The sequence below is a fragment of the Engystomops pustulosus genome, chromosome 2 (genome assembly GCF_040894005.1).
Source record: "Engystomops pustulosus chromosome 2, aEngPut4.maternal, whole genome shotgun sequence".
Taxonomy (NCBI): domain Eukaryota; kingdom Metazoa; phylum Chordata; class Amphibia; order Anura; family Leptodactylidae; genus Engystomops; species Engystomops pustulosus.
In genome coordinates, this window is record NC_092412.1 from 128,921,616 (window position 1) to 128,942,365 (window position 20,750).

A 20,750-nucleotide genomic window follows, 5' to 3' on the forward strand; every position below is an offset into this window, starting at 1 on the left:
TATGATGGAACAGTAAACCAGATGTAAACCTACCCGTGTGTCTAAAATCCTTACTGGCTGTAACCTACTCCTTGACAAATTCATCAAGGGTGACACTGTTAAAATAAACTTTTATGCCATTTACAGAAATTTAAGTGACACTAGAACCAGATAACAAAAATAACAACCTATAATGTAAACCTATAATCGTACATTCAAGAAAAATTAGTAGGTGCTGCAATATGGCGTTACATGTGTCCGTCTCTAATCTTTTAATTTCCTTGTTGTTCCCATCTCTGTATATCACATTCAGATGGTTACCTATCAGAATTGTGAATCAGTCTCCAGGGACACACTTTCTTAACTAGTATCTTGGAAGAGCTACCTATACTTAGACTACTGCAATAATTGCGCCAGGACTGGCTTGGCTTGTAATGCAGCATCATGTGATCTATAGCAAAGCAGGGAAGTCTAAAAACGTAATTTTTTTAATTTAAAGGCAATAAACTCCACTGTAAAATGTACCGTATATACTAGAGTATAAGCCAATCCGAGTACAAGCCATGGTCCCTAATTTTAGCACCAAAAACTGGGAAAACCTATTGACTCGAGTATAAGCAAAGGGTGGGAAATGCATCGGTCACAGCCTCCCAGTAGTATACAGCCAGCCCCCTTTAGCATATAGCCAGCCCCCAGTAGTGTACATCCATCCCTCTGTAGTATACAGCCTGCCCCCAGTTTGCCCAGCACAAAAAAAAAAAAACTTACAGACTCACATTCAGGCGGTCTCAATGTTTGGCACGGCTCCCCGATGCTCGGCGTGGCCCCTCTTCTGTGTTCTCTGCGATGCTCCGGTCCCCACGGCTCCTCTTCGGTCTGCTGTAACAGCACACAATATGATGCGGCCGCTGATGATGTCATAGTATGCGCCGGCCGGCATAGGGCATCGAGGAGAAAACAGAAGAGGAGAGAAAAAAAAAAGGGATCCAGTAGACGGCACTCCTCACACCATAATTAGCAGATACATTTGGCAGACAAATAACAGGAGACTAGGTGTTAGGCAAGTCCAAGCAGCCAAGGTGCACATCCAGTATACACAGTCCAATGAAGCAGAAAAAAAAAAAATGCGTACACACGCGCTTTCAAGCCTTCACAAGGCTAGAGAACGCGTGTGTGTACATGCGACACGGGCCGTCGCCTTGGCGAGGCAGCTCCTCATTCTCTTCTGTTACCTCTGCTACAATAAAAAGAAGTTTGTCACACACTACTCCGGTGAAGACAGAAGAGGAGCCGCGTCAATTGTCGGGGAGCCGGGTCGAGCATCGGGGGTGTTGAAAGGCGAGTATGTAAGTTTATTTTTATTGACTCATGTATAAGCCAAGGTGAGTTTTTTCGGCACATTTGTTGTGCTGAAAAACTCGGCTTATACACGAGTATATATGGCAAGTTAATATGGTTTACAGTGGAATATGGGACGTACGCATAGGGATAGGTGGGTTTCCTTTGGAGGTCTTTAACATGGAAGGAATTATCTTGTGCTATTGCAACATGTAAAAAGTTATTTATTAGTTATTTTGCTGTTACTAAGTTTTAGTACTACGTTTTTTTCAGACTCTCACTTGTGTATACCGCTGCATAGAAACTTTGGAATTGCATTTACCCACTTGAGTGAATAATAATGTTCAAGAGTTAGATTTTACTCTCTCTGATCTATGTTTTCCTCACATTTTAAGGAGGGATCTAATCCTTTTTATCCTACATAAACACAGCATATAGAACTAGATAGTATAAGGTACCTTTTGCTTGAAACATGTTTTATGCATTAAAGGAAATCAATCACTAGAAACAAAAAAGGGCAACCGCTCCTCTTCTCCTGGATCGCAGAATTGTCTGTCGCTAATCATCAACTTAATCGTCAACTTAAAACTTAAACTTTTATATCGAACAACTTAAAAAGGTTTTCCTTTGTGGTTGGGGAAAGGGTTAGAGAAAATATGCATACTTACCTTATTCTGGATCCTAGTTCAAATGTTGCTTCAATACTTCTGAACACAAGAACGTTCTGTTCCACCGAGTTTTCTCCTTGGAGATTTTTCCGTGGACAAAACACGAAGTGCCATTGAAAACATTACAGGTATCCCATCTGAGGAGGCCTCTAATTTGATGAAGTGGGTCAAGTGAGCCCCAAAGAATTTCTGGTGGGGCACAGTGCCTGAAACCTAAAGTATTGGAGTGACACAGAAACCAGGATTCAAAGGGGTTAAGTATATTGCTGGGGGGGTTTTCTTACCCTAGTGGCGGTCCCACATAAATACAGAAAACCCTTTAATATAACAACTACAACTAAACCATATAGATATAAGCAGTAACTTGGCTTGCAATTATAATTACAATTTACTAATGTGAAAACTCCTGCAGAAGTATAAACAGCTCTTTATGAATTAGATCGCCTGATCAGATAGAATAAGAGAAGCGGAACACAATGGTGTAAAACAAAAAAAACTAAGAAATGCAGAAGCATAAAAGGACAGGGTTACAAAACAAAGAGATGAAGCTGAGAGAGGGAGATAAAGTGTAACTGGGAGAGATTTGTGCTGGCATCATTAGGCTCTGCTCATCGGGGATAAACTAGATTTCCTAAAATAGGACCATTATAATGATATCAAATTAATGTTGTGTTCACCAAAATATTCCTATGAAAACAACTGAAAATAAGCTCATTAGAAAACGATAAAAAATAGCTTTAGGTTGAAAGTGAAATCTTTCCATCGTGTGCAAATACCTACTTTAATATTTATTGTTACACTCATTTACAATCTGGAAACTGTTTTAGCAATGCAATTGAAAGCATTAAATATATTATTTTTGGACAGTAAAATTGAATATCTTTTAAGTCTTACTGAAATAACACTATATGCTAATTAAGATCACAATGTTAACCATAAGGAGAATTCATACTGAAACCTACTATTTGCTACAGTAATAACCTAACACCCTGCAGCAATACCCATACACTAACAGGTAGGTGGAGGGACCAGTCATAGGGACACCAATATTACACAAGAGTCTTAACAAAAACATTTTTAAAAAGGCATTCTCATTATTGCATTTATTGTCTAAAGGTGGGAATACAACTTTAAGGAATCACTACACAAAATGAAGTCCAACAAAATACTTAAAGTCAAATACTACACAACTAAATCATTATACCCAAAAGTAGCATAGACACAAAAATAATAAGCAAGTTGCAAAAGCATAATGGTTTACAAACGCAATTCCATCTTTATGGATACACATGTGGTAGTGGTCAAAAACACAAAAGGGTCCCATTAGAAATCCATATACTTCATATAACCATAGAGTATGCCCTGGTATTGAGGATTTAGGCCTACAACCAGTTATACAGACCAATAAACAAAATGTGTGCAAGATTTTGTGTTACCCCATAGCAGCAGAAAGCTGTAAGTAGACCCCCGATTCTATCACTTATAATGGGAACCACAGTTTTTGGGATGGATTCTGTACGATTTGGGGACACTAGAACAAATATATTATAATATGTTCTAAATGACAAAATCAGGTACATAGATATACTGTACATGCAAAGCTATTTGGTGCACTTTAAGAAAAAATTTCAATAAAAGCAAGACAGCAGCTTTCACCAGATTAGAATTCAAGAGAATTAGTTACATAACTGGATATGCCATGTGACATTATAATACACTGGCCTAGATATGTGGAGTTTTCAGATAAACATCCTTGTCTGTGTATCAAGCTTCATTGGTATAATAGAACAAAGTCATCAGAAGGCATAGACCATATATAGTTAAAAAAAGCTACCGTATATTCTTTCAGTTATATAAAATACAGCATTAGAAGTTGCTCTCTGGATGATTGCATACATGCCATGCCGGATAGTTTTATAGAATACTGACATTTATTAAAGGGGTATTCCTATCTGGACCATTTCTTGCCATAAACGTCTGATAGATGTGGGGCACATCCCTGTCATACAGCTTTCTTGTAGAGGGTACAATAAATCCCTTTTGTTGGTAATTCTGAGGATAACCGTGTAGTGTGGCTCAGCCACTCTTAGAAAATCTATGGAAATTCAGGAAGAGAACTGCATATGCACAGCCACTCACTGCAGTAACTCTTTAATGTACAATAGACTAAAAATGTATACCAATGAGAAATTATTTGAACAATATGGATACAGACAAATTATTACACAGAAAAGAAAAAAACTAAACAACATGCATGGATACAACACAAAAAGTATAAAGAGGAGATGTGGGGGGAGGCGTAGATTCTCCCAGTTCAGAACTGAGATATCTTTTAGTCCAGCAACACATCCGGTGATATTGATTGCTTTGTGTGCTCCATTGGTATAGAATCGTGCCATGCAACGGGTATCCTGTGTTTGTGGCTGTAGACTTAAAAGGGAACCAGTCAGCAGAAATATACCCAATAATCCACCTTCCAGATCATATTTCTTTCAGGACCCAGGGTGGTGGCATCCTCCAGAAAATCACCTCTGACGTGAGTGTAAATTTGTTGTATGAAGTTAAGGAGGCTGAGAGTTTAACACTGAATTTAAGCTTTTCCTGTCTAACAATGCCCCCTTCACTGTAACCGATGGTCCTACACCCAGAGACATCACTAACCAGATCTTCTGAATTCTGGAGCATGATGTAAATCATGGGAGCTACTGCTCAGAGACAGGGAGAGCTTGATTTAGATGTTGAAGTCTCCGCCTCCCTGACTTTATACAACCAGTTTACATTTCACTTCAAAGTGGATTTTCTGGATGATGGAACCATCCTGGGCTATGAAAGAAACATGATCTGTAAGGTGTAAATACGACAGGTTCCCTTTAAATTTCTATAGGCATCGGTTTTGCCAGACCTAAAAAGGGAGGCAGCATTTCCCCTATTGTTTCTAAGGCCCTCAAAATGACTTTAGTAAGCATGTTTTTTCCATACCATTCATGCCCCATCCCTCACAGAATACAGCAGAAAAAAAGGACACTTGCCATTGCGGTTTCAGTATTTTGAAACATGCTGAAACGACTTGAGCCTAGTTAACCCCTTAGCACTCAGTGGCAGATATATACGCCACGGAGCTGATGCTGGCTCGGCATCTGGATTGAGCCGAACCGGCATCGGGAAACACGAGGTGCCGGCTGTAACTAATAGCCGGCAACCCAGTGTAACACCCGCGATCGCGGCTCTGATCACAGGTGTGCAACCCATTAAATGCCGCAGTCACCGCGGCAACTAACATGCCTCTGGGAGGACTTTCCCCCACGATAACCCCCCCCCCCCGAAACTTTTTGGGGGGCCGCCGATCGTTGCTATGGAAGTGCTGGGGTCCGATCTGGTCCTTAGCACTGCCTGCTAAGTCTGCGACGTCATCTTACTGGCACAGTGCCAGCCTATGCACATGCTGATACCCTGCAATACATAAGTATTGCAGGGTATTATCATGAACAAGCAATCAGATGATTGCTTGTTCATGTCCCATGGAGGAAGTAGTATAAAAAAAAAAATAAAAAAAAGTAAAAAAAACAAATGTTTTTCAATAAAAAAATAAAGTAATAAATCACTGAAAATGCCCAGAAGCCCCATAACATAAAGAGACATATAACCCAAAAAAAAAGTCTAAATCATAACAAAACCACCACATATATAGTAAAATCATTATTGAACCCGTACAATGAACGGCGTTAAAAAAAAAAAAAAAAAACACTGTGGAAAACCCACCTAAAATTATCATTATTGCCTATTCAATCTTACAAAAAAATGAAATAAAAAGTGATAAAAAAAAAAAAAAATGAACTCCAGAAAGATACTGGAGCAAAGTACAACATGTCCCACAAAAAACCAGCCATTAACCAGCTCTGTAGCCAAAAAAGTAAAAATGTTATGCCACTTGGAAGACGGCAATGCAAAAATGATAGATTTTTCCCCACATTACGGTTTTATTTGACAAATTTAGTAAAATGTAAGAAAATATTTTTAAGTCTGGTATCCCCGTAATCGTATCGACCAATAGAATGAAGATAACATGATTGTTAGGTTAAACGGTGAACACAAAAAAAATAAAAAAGTCAGAAATCCACTACAGAATTGATGCTTTTCTACTTCAACCCTCAAAAACGAGTTCCTAAATTTTTAACAATAGGCGATACCAACCCCAAAATGACAACACTGGAAAAAGCATCTCATCCCGCAAAAAAAAAAATGCCGTCACATGGCCCCAATAACGAAAAAGCAAAAATTTAATAGCAAAAGGAGGCAACGAGAAAACCAAAATCCTGGCAGCTGCAGGGCGCTCATTCCCTTCTGCGCCTCGCTGTAAAACAAGTAACACATGTGGGGGTCTCTGTACTCGGGAAAAATTGCAGAACAAATTGTATTGTGGGTTTTCTATTTTTATCTTTTGGCAATGTGTAAATTTTAGGGTTAAATGAACGTATAACCGGCACAATTTGACCAATTCTAAATTTCACCTCCATTTTGATTCAATTACTATGAAGATCTCAAGGGGTTAACGATCTTCCTAAAAGCGGTTTCCGATAGCTTGAGGGGTGCAGATTTGAAAATGGGTTGAATATATAGGGGGTTTTGATGCTAAATATGTAAAATTTCATTCAAAAAACTGTATTTATCCGAAAAAGAGTAAATTCTGAAAATACGGAAAATCGCTTTTCGATTTGAAAGCCGCGCAACATCAAGATAAATTATCCAGACATTTCAAAAATTATGAAAATGTAAAGTAGACATATGGGAAATGTTATTTAGGTAGTAAATCTATCTACCTACATGAAAATGTAATGATTTCGAATTTCAAAAAAGTGAAATTTTTCAAAACTCATTTTTTCTTCTTCGGAAAATAAACGCAACACTCATCAGCCAACATTTACCACTAAAATGAAGTTCAACATGTGGGGAAAAAACAAACAAACAAACAAACAAACAAACAAACAAACAAACAATCTCAGAATCGCTTTTATAAGTAATAGTGTTCAAAAGTTATAACCATATAAAGCGACGCAAGTCAGAATCCAAAAAATGTCACACCAAAATAGCCCCCCACCAAAATGGGCCCCCCCATAACCCTCTCCCTAGCCCCTTTCTCCCCAGCAATTTTTTTTTTTTTTTTTAAATCTATGGTCAGAAACGTGGTTTTAACAGATCCTCAGATCTGGTGAGCTGCAGTCGGCTTTATTCATAAGGGGGCCGACCGACACTCCCCCAGAATACCCCCTGTCACCTAGGTCCAATAGGAGAAGCCGGCAGCATGTATTACGTAATCGTTGCCGTCTCTCCGCGATGTGGCCGCACCGGCTGCAGCCGTGCCGGGTTTATCGACAATGCCAAATTGATATATATATAACATTCGGCCGGCACTGTGTATCAACATTACAGAAGACCAGTGCCAAGAGAATAATAAATTCCTTTATTTATATAACACAGATTACGCAGCGCTGCACAGAGCTTGCCAAATCGGTCCCTGTTCCCAATGGGGCTCACAATCTAATCAACCTACAAGTATGTTTTTGGAGTGTGGAAGGAAACCCCACGCAAACATGGAGAGAACATGCAAACTCTTTGCAGATGTTGACCCTGGGACTTGAACCCAGATCCCCAGGGCTGCAAGGCTGTAATGCTAACCACTAAGCCCCAGGTGCTGCCCATATTGGGATGAAGAGGACAATAATAATTCTTTATTTATATAGCGCCTACAGATTACGCAGCGCTGCACAAAGCTTGCCAAATTGGTCATAGGGGAGTATGTTTAGCTTAATTTTACTGTGCTGGTAGATTTCCTTCAAAGAATAACGGTTATTTCAGATTATTTTGGATATTGTGAGGGATCGGGGGGGGGGGGGGGGTGAGGGGAAGTGTTGTGAATATTTTTCTAATATAGTTAATTAAGAAATCCTACGTATGGCAAATCTGTCTACCAGATTGAAGATGGGTCTCGCTCTCCGCTCCTGTTTGTTACACAGCTGTGAGAATTAACCCTTTCTCACTCCCGGGTTGCAGTATATTATGAGCAATATTTCAAAGATCAAGCTGAAAGTGAAGGGATAATCTCTTTAAGTACTGCCAGAGCTGTTTAACCAAACACAGGGAGCGTAGAAGAGAGCTCATGCAGCTTTCATAGACACACACTGTATAGGCTGGAATACAGACCACTATGGGAGGGAGTAGCTTGAAATGTACTAAGAGAATTTGTTAATGAAGTATATTGGAAAAATGTTTACCACATCCCCTTACATACAGTATAAAAATATTTTAAATGACAGTTACGCTTGACTATTTTTCTACATATCAGGGAAGTGCATTGAAATCTATCCAAATATCACGATACTTGGTCACTGTAAAAAAAAAAAAAAAAAAAATTGTTCAGGTCATGTTTTTTAATTTTCAGATTTAGTCGGTGATAGTTTTAATGAGTATGACAATCACACAATATAATCAATGTCAGTTGACTCACTTGATATCTGCACCTGCTTCTTGCCATAAAACATCATTTGAAATCAGTAATCGCACGTCTCTTGGGAACCAGTGAGCAAGAAAGTGACACTTAATGAAAGTAGTTGTCATGTCTGCAGGAAAGCTGCCTGTTATCTAAATGAAGCCACCCACACATAACATGATGTGTAAGTCACCAAGGTCAGTTTAGTCATGGAGTAATAAAACGCATTTATACCACAGCACAATTATCTTATTGAACATTTACCATACCAACTGAAAAACAGAAGTATATGGGTTTATGTAAGAAAATGTGATACATATATACAGTACAGACCAGAAGTTTGGACACACCTTCTTATTCAAAGAGTTTTTCTGTATTTTCATGACTATAAAAATTGTAGACTCACACTGAAGGTATCAAAACTATGAATTAACACATGTGGAATTATATACCGTATATACTGGTGTATAAGCCGAGTTTTTCAGCACAAAAAATGTGCTGAAAAAGTCACCTCGGGTTATACATGAGTCATACAGTCATAAAAAATATTTAAAAAATAATAAACTTATATACTCGCCCTCCGGTGGCCCTGACGTGCAGCACTGCTCCCCCGATGTCCGCGCGGGTTCTCTTCTGGCTTCCGCGGCCGTCTCTGTCTTCTCTAACTTCGTGCTGGGCGCCGAAAAGACTGGCGCGGAAGCCAGAAGAGGACCCGCGCGGACATCGGGGCCACTGGAGGGCGAGTATATAAGTTTATATATTTTTTTTTAATGCTGGGCAGGCTGTATACTACTGGGGGCAGGCTGGGCTGTGCTGTATACTACTGGGGGCAGGCTGGGCTGTGCTGTATACTACTGGGGGCAGAATGGGCTGTGCTGTATACTACTGGGGGCAGAATGGGCTGTGCTGTATACTACTGGGGGCAGAATGGGCTGTGCTGTATACTACTGGGGGCAGGCTGGGCAGTGCTGTATACTACTGGGGGCAGGCTGGGCAGTGCTGTATACTACTGGGGGCAGGCTGGGCAGTGCTGTATACTACTGGGGGCAGGCTGGGCAGTGCTGTATACTACTGGGGGCAGGCTGGGCAGGGCTGTATACTACTGGGGGCAGGCGGGGCAGGGCTGTATACTACTGGGGGCAGGCGGGGCAGGGCTGTATACTACTGGGGGCAGGCATCTGTGACCAATGCATTTCCCACCCTCGGCTTATACTAGCGTCAATAGGTTTTCCCAGTTTTTGATGGTAAAATTAGTTGTCTCGGCTTATACTCGGGTCGACTTATACTAGAGTATATACAGTACTTAAAAAAAAAAAAAGTGTTAACTGAAAATATGTCTTAAATTCTAGGTTCTTCAAAGTAGCCAACATTTGCTTTGATTACTGCTTCTTTGTACACTCTTGATGAGCTTAAAGAGGTAGTCACCAGAAAAGGTTTTCACATCACATGTGTGCCCTGTCAGGTTTAATAAATGGGATCAGTTGTGTTGTGCAGAAGTCAGGTGGATACACAGCTGATAGTCCTATTAAATAGACTGTTAGAATTTGTATTATGGCTATAAAAAAGCAGCTAACAAAAAAGTAAATCCGAAAAATTGGGAAAACTTTGAAAGTGTCCCCAAAAACCATCAAGCGCCAAAAAAGAAACTGGTTCACATGAGGACCACCCCAGAAAAGGAAGACCAAGAATCACCTCTGCTGCGGAAGATAAATTCATCAGAGTCACTAGCCTCAGAAATCTCAGATTAACAGCAGCTCAGATTATAGATCTGGTCAATGCTACACAGCGTTCTATCAGCAGACACATCTCTACAACAACTGTTAAGAGGAGGCAGCAAGTCTTCATGGTAGCTGCTAGGAAACCACTGCTAAGGACAGGCAACAAGCAGAAGAGACTTGTTTGGGCTAGAGAACACAAGGAATGGTCATTCAACCAGTGGAAATCTGTGTTTTAGTCCGATGAGCCCAAATTTGAGATCTTTGGTTCAAAACACTGTGGCTTTGTGCGATGCAGAAAAGGTGAACGGATGGGCTCTTCATGCCTGGTTCCCACCGTGAAGCATAGAGGAGGAGGTGTGATGGTGATTTGATGGTGACACTGTCGGGTATTTATTAAAAATTGAAGGTATACTGAACCAGCATGGTTACCACAGCAGCGCCCTGCTATTCCATCTGGTTTGTGTTTAGATGGATCATCATTTATTTTTCAACAGGACAATGACCCCAAACACACCTCCAGGCTGTGTACAGGGTATTTGACCAAGAAGGAGAGCGATCAGGTGCTATGCCAGATGACCTGGCCTCCACATTCACCAGATCTGAACCCAATTGAGATGGTTTGGGGTGAGCTGGACCGCAAAACAAGCAACAAGTGCTAAGCATCTCTGGGAACTCCTTCAAGACTGTTGAAAGACCATTTCAGGTGACTATTTCTTGAAGCACCATGAGGGTGCAAAGCAGTAATCATAGCAAAGGGCGGCTACTTTGAAGAACCTAGAATATAAGACATATTTTCAGTTGTTTCACACCTTATTGTTAAGTATATAATTCCACATGTGTTAATTCATAGTTTTGATGCCTTCATTGTGAATCTACATTTTTTATAGTCATGAAAACACAGAAAACTCTTTGAAAATCATCACTACAGTAACTTAAAGGGAACCTGTCAGGGCAATTTTGGGACACTATACCAACCACCACCTTATGTCCTATATTCTGCCATATACGCCACATGGCTTTTAAAAGGAGATTAGGGGGGTGAGGAGCACTCACTCGCTTCTCCGCTGGCTGTGTGCTACACCTGTGAATTGGCTCAGGCGAGCACAAGGTCATGTGAACGAGACCTAATCCACAGGTCCATATGGACCTGTAATTGGTTTAGGGTCCCAAATCAACCTGACCGGTACTCTTTAATTGACCAGAAGTGCTAAAATTACAGTGGAGAGTATGACAAGTATGACCAGAGTACCCAGCAACCCACTGGAAGTCTTCTATTGTAGCTGTGACCTTGCTGTCCATCTCCTTTCTAACTATTCAATGCCCATTAATGATCCTTCTCTGGGCCCTACAGCTCCTCCACCACCACCTATCATGGGTTAATTGAAGCCTGTGCTGTATCTGCTACAAGAATTCTATTTTACTTTCACATTAGTTTAATTTAAACACGTCTACTGTGTTTGTTAAACCTACATTTCGTGTTCATTGAACCCTCCTATTATACGCATATGTGAATTTGTATTTTTCTACTTACTGTTGTTCAACAATACTGTTATGTTGACTTTTCGTAATAGCTCATCAAAAGCATAGAATTGTATGATGCTTCCTATCCTGCAATCCATATATCTACTCTGTGAAAGGCTAGCTGCTGTATTGTAAAGAGCCAAAAAGCTGTAATGCACCTATGCATTATGGGTATGCACATTAGATCATCCAAAAAAAAAAAAAAAGGCAAGCTCTGTAGCAGTATCTATTGGAAAGTATTTACCCTATAAGTCAATGTCAACAGGTCTTGCAACATAGATCACTTAAAAGGAAATGAGCCACATAAAAAAAAAACACCTAAAAAGTACTTACCTACACTCCTCTTCATCTGGGAGCACGGGAGGGTGAGGTGACATCACATGAGAGGCGTGAATTCACACCTCTAGTGTGACATCGCCCCCTCTCCCAGCATGGGGGTAAGAGCTGACAAGGGAATGCATAGTTAGCAGCCTGGAGTGCCGGACATCTTGTCCCAGTGCTCTGTGCTGCTAATTATAATTTTTTTTTCTAGGTGATCCCGACATGTCAAGATGCAGAGGAATGGAGGAGAGTATTTATAGGTTTTTTTTTTTAATGTTTTTTATGTGGTTGATTTCCTTTAAACAAAATTCACAGCAATGTAATATTTCGTGTTTAAAAACAAAACATCATGTGATTCCAGATTTGTAACAACTTGTAAACCAGTGGTATTTTTAATGTACAGTATCTGCCAGATCATGGTCCCCATAGACATCTATCGGACCCGATCACTGTGCGGTTAGCACACGCTGTCTTACCACACTGTGCCCGGGGCAGGCGGCCGAACAGGCGAATTTAGGACATAAATTATATTTTGTCATATCACGGCAGTGGGCATTTGGCTTTCAATGGAGAGCGGAAGGGTTAGAAGCGCTCACCCCTCCACCCGCTTGTATGTTTGCCGGGGCCATGGCCCAGGATGAGCATTCGTTCATGTACATGAGGCACAAGAATAGCCAAAGAATAAAAATTTTTGCAGGGTTGTATTCTACAGTTCTATAAATTGTCTTAAGCACCTCCTTGTATTGACTGCAGGCAGTCCGAGCTTTATCATTTATAATGTAAAAAAAAAAAAAAAAAAACACCAGACATCAGTTATGTAAATTATTTTAGAAAAGGGCTGTGGGGACCCCCCTATGGCACTGATTTTGGAGGCCCAAGGGAACTACTCCACTTGCAGTTAACAAGACAGACCAGCGTGGAAGTCACAATACTGATCATACAGCGCAGGTTGTATAGGCCCAAGATATCTTTCATACTTTCTTAAAGATCTTCTGAATGTTTGTTCTCTTGAATGCTTCCACTTGAACATGGCTAAGCACAAACACAACCACTAATGTTTCCCATTTATCCTTCAATCAACCTTTTGTGTGTCATCCAACTCCACATAATACACTGGAAAAATATAAGAGGATTACTTGCGCAGCAGCATTTTAGTCAGTTTGCCCTAGTTTTTTCCTCACTTCTGCCAAGCACTAAAACTTAATACGGCTTCTAAAATGTACTGAAAAAGCTTTATGTTAGCTGCTGGAAAAATAGTTAGCATGAAAGAGTATGAAAATACAAACTATGATTTACAGTTAAAATGAGAATAGCCAAATTGGGAGGAATTTATTAAGACTGCGGTATTGGATACAGATAACGGCCGGGACTGAGTATGTGCGGCATGACGTAACACGTCGTGCTCACGGAGCCGCCTCCTCTCCCCTTGTGCTGAAGAACGCCGGTCACTATGTGCGGACGCTCAACTACTGGACCCCGGGACAGACTGGACGGATCCCACTGAACTTTTTCCCCGTCCGGTGGCTGCTCGTCGCGACGTCCCGCCGTGGCTCGGAGGCCTCCAAAACCGGGCTGAGTAGCTGGCGGCAGGGCGCGGAGGACCAAGGTGGTGCCCAGAGGCGACGGCCCGCTGTGGAGGCAGAGGTTGGTGGCCCGCCAGGGAGGTCACGTTCGGAGGAGACTGCTGCTGCCCGGAAGACTCGCGTCCGGCTGACCCGGGATTTTCTGCAGGGATACAGTGAACATAAGCGAGTCCCTCCTGGGAAAAGTACAGGAAAGTTCCGCTGCCACTCTGGTCGAAAAAAGCCCGAAGCCCAGTAGGGCAAGCCATAACTGCCCTTTTGGAGGTGACTGTGGCCCTCTGTGGTACCCTGTTAAACTCTTGCTTGTTTATTGTTGTCTGAGGACCTATAGTTTGTTAAGCAGCATGTGGTCGCTCCTAGAGCTCTTTCCTATGTGACTTTGACCTAGGAACTGTTTGAGGGAATTGTTCCCGCAGAAAACACTCTGTTGACCTGTTGGCATCCCCTGGAAAAACCATACGAGGGGTTTCCGTTTGCTGTACCCCTCTGTACTGCACCTTTTGTAGGGGTTGCCCCGCCACAAGAGGAATAGAAAGACGGCACCTTTGAACAAAAGGGCTGCCCTTTGATTTAATATTTGTGTGTGTTTGCCCTTCCCTTGCTTTCATAACCATCTCCCTAAGCTGTTAAGGGATAGAGGCCCTCCCTCTACAGTGTCTATCCGTAAGTTTCAATCATGGTGGATGTGCTGGGAGCAGACTAAGCTGTATATTGCTATTTGATGACCAACGGTTTGTTAAGCAGCTTGTGGTCGCTCCTAGAGATTTTTCCTGTGTGACTTTAACCTAGGAACTGTTTGAGGGAATTGTTCCCGCAGAAAACACTCTGTTGACCTGTTGGCATCTTCTGGAGAAACCATACGGAAGGTCTCGGTTTGTGGTATCTCCCTGTACTGTGCCCTCTATGGGGGTTGCCCCGCCACAAGAGGAAAAGAAAGACGGTGTTCTTGAACAAAAGGACTGTTCTGTGATTTAATATTTGTAGTTGTTTGCCCTTACAATCATCCCCCTAAGTGGTTAAGGGATAGTGCCACCTATGGTGGATGTGCTGCTGGGTTAAAAATTTTTGTAGCTCCCCCATATTGACTGACCTATTTGTCTGGTCCATTGAGGCACCATGCCGCCTAAGAGTGCACATAAATCTGGGGGGGTTAGGTCTCCTAGAGAGAAAAATACATCTAATCTTGATAAATTTTTTAAAAACCCCACCAGGCAAAAATTCTAAAAATCCTAAGGACCCAGAGCTAGGGTCGAGATTCTCCACTCTCGAAGCAGAGGGAGAAGAAAGACGCGAAAGTACCCCGGCCATTTGGGATGAAATACTTGCAGCCGTTAATAAAACTAGAAACAAGGAGGAAGTATCCTATAATGGGTCTAAAATATCAGCCTATCCAGATTTCTCCAGGGAGACATTGATGAAGAGGAGAGGGTTCGTAGATCTAAAGAAAAGGTTAGCTGAAAAAGATGTTTCTTACGCATTACTGTATCCTGCCAAGTTGCGAGTAATATATCAGGGGAGAACTGTGTGTTTCTCCACCCCGGAAGAAGGGTTTCAATGGGTAGAACTAAAGGGATTGTAATGATCCTCTATGTTGTCACTCTAATTTAGCATTGTTGAGGTCCCTTGATTTTCGTTGTGATCGAGGGGATGAGGTGGCTCTGTGAGATTGCTAGGGGAGAAGAGTATCACAGGGTACTGTATACATTTGGGTTGTGGGGAGGATGGGGAGGGACTTGGAGGTTTGGTGGTCTGCCTGGGGGGGAAGGGGGCTGTTTGGGGTTTTTTTTTTTTCTTCTCGTTGTGTTTCTTTTATGGGTCTTGCTCTCATATTCCTTTTCCTCTCTTCGCTATCCAGTTTCCCGGTCCCCCCTTTTTTTTTTGCTACAAATACAACCATAAATGATTTCCGTGGTCACATGGAATGTGCGGGGACTGGGGGATAGGATTAAGCGAAGGGTAGTATTTGATATAGTTCAAAGACACCTACCTGCAATAATATGTTTATTAGAAACCCACTTGGATAGGGAAACTATAAATAGGATCAGTAGGAAGTGGGCAATAAGGGAATTTCACTCAGTATTCTCCGCTTATTCAAGGGTGATTAGTGTATTTATACACAACTCAGTTGATTTCCAAATAATTTCAAACCGACCCCGAGGGCAGATATATCTTTCTATATGGGAAAATGAGTGGAATGATGTGCATGTTTGCTTTTGTTTATATCCCCCCTCCATTTTCCCTTCAGGCATTGAAGGCCCTGTTAGCATTTATGGAATCAAAAGGTGGATGCCCACTTTATATTTTTGGTGACTTTAATTGTGTCATGAACCCATCCGTAGATAGGGTTAGCGACAGTAGAGTTTGTGACGTGAACACATCCCCACTCTCTAAATTTTGTACTGAAATGCATCTAAGGGACGTTTGGTGCATTAAATACGGAGACAAAAAAGCATTCTCCTGCTTCTCAAAATCTCTTAGGGTAATGTCTAGAATTGATTTAATATTAGTATCTGACAGCGCCCTTCCCTATATAAAAAAAAAAAATGAAATATGAGCTGACCAGTCGTTCGGACCACGCCATGATGGTTCTAGAATTGGAAATTGTAAACGCAAATAGGGGGAGACCCCCGAAGATCAACCCCCATTGGTTCACACTTCTAGCAAACGACCAAGAGGTGAGGGATGAGATCCAAAATTTTTGGAAAGACAACAGTGGGTCCACTAGTGTCGGAATGGTTTGGGACGCCCTTAAAATGCACATGAGGGCATGTTGGCAATATAAAATTAAATGTAAGAAGAGATCTTATCGCTTGAAAGAAGAGGCACTTAAAAAAAAAAATGGAGAAAGCACAGGAAGAATATAATAACTCCCCCTCAGAGAACAGAATGGAGGCGCTCAGGAATAGTAGAATTGATTATGATAAATATATAGGGAAAAAGGTACAGCAGAGGGTGTTTTTTCAAGGACAAAGGCATTACATTGAGGCAAGAAGACCAGGAAAGCTACTTGCCGAACTGGTACAAAACCAAGGCGAAAGCAAACGCATCTACCAGCTGCGAAATTAGAAGGGTCAGTTAGTAAACTCAAACGAGTCTATCAGTGAGGTTTTTGTGGAATTTTTTTTCCAGCTTATACGCTTCTGAGTAAAAATAGAACAAATCCAACTGGAGGAGTATGTTGCTAAAATACCTTTACCTCAAGTTACAACAAAAAGGGAAATATTAAATCGCCCATTTTCATTGGAGGAGATCACTCTCACCGTAAAATCCATCTCAGGTAACACTAGTCCAGGGATTGATGGTTTACCATTTGAGGTATATAGAAGATATAGCGATACTCTACTCCCGTTATTTTTGGAAGTATTAAACACCAGTATTTCCCAGGGGAAACTACCTAAATCCATGACGGAGGCCTTGATTGTCCTTATCCCTAAAAAAAGGTAAAGAAAAAATAGAAAAAGAATTATACAGACCGATATCCCTATTAAACACGGACGCTAAAATTTTTGCCAAATTATTAGCAATAAGGCTAGGAAGAGTGATGAAGGATCTCATTCACCCGGACCAGTCAGGATTTATCCCCGGGAGAGTCATCCATGACAACTTGGATAGGTTGTTCTTGAATATCCAGTTGGGCTCAGGGGTAGGGGGGCGCTCCATCCTGTCCTTGGATGCAGCCAAGGCAAAAAATAAATAAAAAAAGAAAGAAAAATCAAGGGGTAAAACCAATCGCATGCGCCAAAATGTGGCGCAAAAAGGAAATCATTGGGGAAACCCGATGAAAATGCGCCCCGCGGACCCTCAGTAAATGAGCCCCAATGTGTGCTCACCGCACAGTGAACAGGTGATGGGGACCAATATGCAGTCACAAATGGTGCGGCCGCATATCAGTACCCATTACGTTTGTGTGTTTGAGCCCTTATATGATAAGGCAATCATCTACTGCACTATTATGGTAAAATGATGTACACAAGACCAAAAAGAATAGGTAAATAGCAGTTGAGGTAAATGTGTGAGGCAAATGAAGTATTGATAATACTAGCTTGCATTAAGAAAATAACGAAATTTCGCACAATGCTCTAAGAAAAATAGCCCATTCAATTTAATGTCATTGTATGCTACTAATTGCACAACATTCTATGAACAATGTCACTAAAGCTAAAGGCATCATAATGGACACATTCCACAATATTTACTAAAGAATAAGAAGCCAAGTTATGAGGAAGGCAAGTACTGTACAGCACTCTAGTGTTCACAAAGATAACATGTACAGATGAGACTCAACCTCACAATGCCGACAAAGGCTTAGCCAGATTTACCTGCCAACATAAAAGTGAAATTTACAGCAGGTGGATAAAGAAAAAGATCTACAGCTGCTTCTTAATAACATAAGTGACACCAAAATATCCCAATGACTTTGAAAAGAACCACCAAAAAAAAAAAAAAAAAAAAATAGTAGAAATAGTAGAAACCCCAGTAGTGTGAACATCTGACATATAAATAATATGCTCTTATATGCATATATGTTATCAGGCTCATCCCTGATGTGCATTCTTTAAAAATATAATGTTAAAAAAACAAAACCACTTGTTTTATAGTTTTAATGAGACAGCCAAACTGCAGTTTCCATGGTGACCTGGAAATATTCTCTCGTGACTGGAGAAGTGGCTTGCAGTGGACTGAACAATACAGTTCTCTTTGACCCCAAACAAAACTGTTCTTTCGAGACTTTAAACCCAAGAGGAAAACCATAAAAAAAAAAAAAAAGGCAATAAACTTAGCAGTGGAGAATTTGTCAAGAGCAATGCAAAATTTTTAAAAAGGTCCACACAAAAATAAGAGTGAAAAAATTTACATTTACTAGGCCATTGTCTTTCCAAATGTAACTCCATTGAAACTACAACATTACAATAAGTGAAAAATAAACCTTTTTTTTTTTTTTTTTTTTTAATTCAACAAATTTAATTGATTTTACAATATAAGGAAGTGACAAAAACACATATCATTGAAATAACCAACTGGCAGGTGAATACAACAATTTTAACCACATACACAATGCACAATGAACTGGACATTTTCACTGCCCCAAGAGAATAGTTAAGTACAGTAAAGTCACAAAAATATACTAATACTTTATATTTTAACCACCCCCATTCTCATTCTCGCATATAACTTCATGTGTTTCCATAAACTACAAGAATCCCTAATCCCCCCCCCCCTTTCTGGTTCTATACTTTCTATATCCACAAAAGACTCACTCAGTATCATGTACAGTGTTGGACTGGCCCACCGGAGGACCGGAGAATCCTCCGGTGGGCCCCCGATACCTCCACTACGGCAGGGGGCCCTGCCAGCAAGGCTGCACTGGCCCACAGTAGACCCCCGATATCTCCCCTCAGATTGGGATGGAGGCCCCTGCCAGTGAGGGATAGCTCTGGTACTCGATGCGGGCGTACGCGGCCACTCGAGTACCATCTTTGATGTATTAAGCAGCCGTTGCTGTGAATTTGCGACGCGGCCGTTTTTTGTCTCTGCCCACGTCGCACTGTGACCCCTGATGCGCGGCAGCGCGATGATGCACTCACGCTGCCGTGCGCCTTCTTCAGAGTTCCTCTGTCACCGGCCGACGTGGAGGACGTGGGAGCGCTGCAACAAGTAAGTGAATTTTATTATTTTTCCTCTTCTAGACTTAATATATCATAGGGGGTCACAGTGGTAAGGGAAAACTTATAATAAGGGACTCCAAGGGGCCACTAGAAGACTATATACAGGGGTAACTAGGGAAAATATACAGTATAGAAAGTGGGCACAATATGTAATAAGGGGGGGCAGGAGGTATTGCACATATACAGGATAGGAGTAGTAGTACTGTGCTGTGTCCATATATACAGGATAGGAGTAGAAGTACTGTGCTGTGCTCATATATACAGGATAGGAGCAGTAATACTGTGATGTGCCCATATATACAGGATAGGAGTAGTTGTACTGTGCTGTGTCCATATATACAGGATATGAGTATTTATTAGGACTTTTATATAAAATATTTGATAAGAGGAGCACTAAACAGAAGAAGAATAACTAAGGAGAGCATTATTTAAAACATACTAAGTAGGAGCACTGCAAGACTGTATAGATGAAATGATTAATTGGAAATGATATATTATGTAATTAAAGGGAATTATGTCCAATTTAATTTATTAGGTGTATCATATTATTTACTCAGGGGTGTGTATTGTAATATATTGAGGAGGGCATTGTAATATTTGATTTATGGAGCGGGGGCAGTATGGTTTTTGTTAGGGGGTATATTTGATATTTTTGGGGAGCACAGTGGGGTCAGTTTTATTCTGAGTGGTAAATATTATTTAGGAGCACAGAGTAGGACATTGTTGACATTATGCTGTAGTGACGGTGATACTTTTAGTTCCACAGTGTGGAGATGTGCCATACACAGATGAAGGTATCTGGTGGAAAATTCTCTATTGTTAAGAAAAAAAAAAGGAGCGGAAAGATTTGGAGACACCATACATGATAAATTCTTAGCAGTACATTTAATCATACCCAGGGAATCATCCCACTCCTCTTCTGATATGCCCGGGATATTCTTTTCCCATTTTTCATAGCAATATGGTGCATTTCTTATTAACATTCTACTATCTAGTACTTGACATAGTTTGGACAACATACCCTTCAACTTATTTTGCGCTCTTATTACATTAAGAAAAGGATGTTGCACTTCCCTAGCTAATGTCGCAAAGGCACAACCAAGTTGGGCACGCTGCAGCCAGTCCCCCTTTCCAATCCCAAATTGTGATGACAGTTCCTCTAATGTTTTTAACCTATTATTTTCTACTATTTGATATACAAATTTCACCTCCTTTTCCCACCAAAACCTAAACCCCTCAATCGGGCTAGTGTCCAATCCCCTTCTCTCCAAAGTGGTGTTACGTGCAGAAAACTTTGCCAGCCTAGATCTATTATTATTTTTTCCCAAATCCATTGCATAAAGGTAAATAATGAATAGTGCTCCTTAAATTCTTTTTTAACCATGACCCTCGTCTCCAGTAGTCTCCATATATTCAAACCTTCATAAAAATCATAATTGTGCTTAAGAGTATATATGATTTTACCCATATCA

At 40.9% G+C, this 20,750-nt stretch overlaps 1 protein-coding gene across 2 annotated transcripts in view; it reads right to left on the reverse strand.

Moving 5' to 3' along the window:
• RASL10B (RAS like family 10 member B) overlaps window positions 1-20,750 on the reverse strand; it is a 71,800-nt gene that overhangs the window by 35,812 nt on the left and 15,238 nt on the right. Inside the window, exon 1 of one of the 2 annotated variants that reach the window (XM_072136385.1) lies at window positions 756-777. The exons of the other annotated variant lie outside the window; for it this stretch is intronic. The gene's annotated coding sequence lies outside the window, so the exon portion shown is untranslated. Of the gene's footprint in view, window positions 1-755; window positions 778-20,750 lie in introns of those variants that run through there. 2 annotated transcript variants of the gene reach the window in all.